Genomic DNA, 3,354 nt, shown 5'->3' with positions numbered 1-3,354 from the left:
CTTCTGCTCTGAATAGTAGTGGGACAAGCTGAGGTTTTAGCTGAAATAATTCTTCTTCTTAACAGTTCAAACAAGACGGGACTGATTTGGACATTGTGAATAGTTATGCAAAGCAATTTAATTGCTTCTTCCCCCCCGTGGCTTGAAAATGTCTTTGACACTGTAGTGGAGTACCTCAGGGGTCAGTATTGGGCCCTATTCTCTTCAATATATTTATTAATGATCTTGTAGAAGGCTTGCATAGTAAAGTATCAATTTTCGCAGATGACACTACACTGTGTAAAGTAATTTACACTGATGAGGACAGTATACTACTACAGAGGGATCTGGATAGATTAGAGGCTTGGGCAGATAAGTGGCAGATGAGGTTTAACACTGACAAATGTAAAGTTATGCACATGGGAAGGGTTAATGCAAGTCACCCGTACATACTAAATGCCAAAACACTCGGTAACACTGACATGGAAAAGGATCTAGGAATTTTAATAAACAGCAAACTAAGCTGCAAAAACCAGTGTCAGGCAGCTGCTGCCAAGGCCAATAAGATAATAGGTTGCATCAGAAGGGGCATAGATGCCCGTGATAAGAACATAGTCCTACCACTTTACAAATCTCTAGTCAGACCACACATGGAGCACTGTGTACAGTTCTGGCCTCCTGTGAACAAGGCAGACATAGCAGAACTGGAGAGGGTCCAGAGGAGGGCAACTAAAGTAATAACTGGAATGGGGCAACTACAGTACCCTGAAAGATTATCAAAATTAGGGTTATTCACTTTAGAAAAAAGACGACTGAGGGGAGATCTAATTACTATGTATAAATATATCAGGGGTCAGTACAGAGATCTCTCCCATCATCTATTTATCCCCAGGACGGTGACTGTGACGAGGGGACATCCTCTGCATCTGGAGGAAAGAAGGTTTGTACACAAACATAGAAGAGGATTCTTTACGGTAAGAGCAGTGAGACTATGGAGCTCTCTGCCTGAGGAGGTGGTGATGGTGAGTACAATAAAGGAATTCAAGAGGGGCCTGGATGTATTTCTGGAGTGTAATAATATAACAGGCTATAGATACTGGAGAGGGGTCGTTGATCCAGGGAGTTATTCTGATTGCCTGATTGGAGTCGGGAAGGAATTTTTTATTCCCCTAAAGTGGGGAAAAATGGCTTCTACCTCACAGTTGTTGTTTTTTTGCCTTCCTCTGGATCAACTTGCAGGATGACAGGCCGAACTGGATGGACAAATATCTTTTTTGGCCTTATGTACTATGTTACTATGTTACTATGTTACTCTCACTATCTACCATCCAGACTACATAAAAGCCATTCTGTCTAGGCAAGGTGAGGAACAATTCTGTTAATATAATTTTTTTATGTTTGCATTTTATTCATTCAGAATATTCTGTTCTGAAATAATTATTTTTCAGAAACAGCACCATCTAAGGGCAGCATCTGGTATTACAGCTGAGTCTTGAAAAGGTCTGAACTGCAAAACCAAACATGGCTCATGGGCAACAATGAGTAATGAAAAACACCATTTTTTATCTACAATAGCTTAAAAAAAATTGTAACTCTTTGTTCCCATTCTGCTCTTTATAGTTCATGGAAAACCCACAATGCTCCGTTTTTATTTTTTTGGGGGGGGATGGCATTTCAACATACTTTATTACCCTAAACCTTAATTTCCACAGATTTTATTATGTTAAACCCCAACTAATTCCCACTCAACTGCCCCACAGAGGCGAGGGGAACTAAAAAAATGTTTTATTTAGTTTTACCTTGTCTTGGCTCCCTTCTTTTTATAACAGCAGATCCAATGTTTTCCGGTATGTTTCCCCATGGGCGCCATCCATATCTATTCATACATCTTACTGTGCCTTTATTATAAAAACATTTTTTAACTGCTCCTATTGTTATTCACAACTTCCAACCATTCTTTCCTTAATGATATTTCAGGACTGGAGATGAACAAATCAATTCTCAAATTCATAAATTCATCCCAAATTTTCTAAAAGATTTTGATTGGAACTAACTGAATTTTGTATGATTCGAGAAAGAGAAGAGAAAGAGAAGGATGGAGAGAAATGAGAGAGAGACAGAGAGGGTGGGAGGAAGTGAGAGTGATGGAGGAAGGGAGATGGAGAGAGAAACAATGTGGGAAGGAGGGAGAGAGACAGATGGGAGGGAGGTGGAGAGAGAAACAAGGTGGGAGGCTGAGAGACGGAGATTGAGAGTGACGGAGGGAAAGAGAAACAAGGTAGGAGGTAGGGAAAAGGAGGATGGGAAAGTGGGAGAGAGAGACGAAAGAGAGTGAGAGAGGGTGGGAGGGAAAGAGAGTGACGGAGGGAGATGGACAGAGAAACAGGGAGGGAGAGAGATGAAGGGAGGGAAAGAGAGTGACGGAGGGAGATGACAGAGAACAGGGAGGGAGAGAAGATAGTAGGAGGGAGAGAGAGAGAGAGAGAGAGAGAGCGAGAGGAGAGGAGAGAGAGAGAGAGAGAGAAGAGAGAGAGAGAGAGAGCTAGAGAGAGAGAGAGAGAGAGAGCAGAGAGAGAGAGAGAGAGAGGTGCCTGTGGGGGAATTTAACAGACACTGGAATGGAAAGGCTGACATACTTGAGGAGATGCTCATTTAACAAAAAATTGGAGCGGACACTTAATTTTTTCCAAAGCTGTATATACTATGAATAAAATAATCTAATGCCATTATATGAAAAACCTGGAATATTTCCATTAAATGATCTTTGAATTTCCTGCAGTTCCCCAGCAGACCACCGCCTAAACGAGTTGTCCCATTGACTAGGGGTGTTGTATGTAAGCAGACAGCCACATCTATAGCATCCAAGGTGTCGGCAGTCTTATGATTTACCCACATGACTGCCTCCATGGCTGCATCTCTTCTGTGCAGGTGCTGAGAGTGTTCACTTTTTAGCGCTTGCACAGTAGAAGATGTAGTCTGGGGAGGCAGTCATGTATGTGAGCAATGCCTCATTCACGCGTCAGTGTTCAGTCAGTGATTTCCATCAGTGATTTTGAGCCAAAACACAGAACAGGAGCAGATCTTTCCCTTATACCTTATGTCTGTGGAGGCTCCAATCCTGGTTTTGGCTCACAATCACTGATGGAAATCACTGACTGAACACTGATGTGTGAATGAGGCATAATCAGGAATCAAGAATCTTTCCATTCACTGACAGCAAGGTCAGCCCAGTGCATAGTAGAGATTCTAAAGTTCAGCGCATGTCGGTTGCATCATGTTTGCTACCAGAGAACTGTTGTCAGCACTTTCTCTTGATCTGATGTGTTAGAGATTTCCATGGATTATAATGTCACTGCTTCCTCCCTCTGCTTACAG

This window comes from Bufo gargarizans, chromosome 7 (assembly GCF_014858855.1).
Source record: "Bufo gargarizans isolate SCDJY-AF-19 chromosome 7, ASM1485885v1, whole genome shotgun sequence".
Classification (NCBI taxonomy): domain Eukaryota; kingdom Metazoa; phylum Chordata; class Amphibia; order Anura; family Bufonidae; genus Bufo; species Bufo gargarizans.
This window is presented reverse-complemented; position numbering follows the sequence as displayed.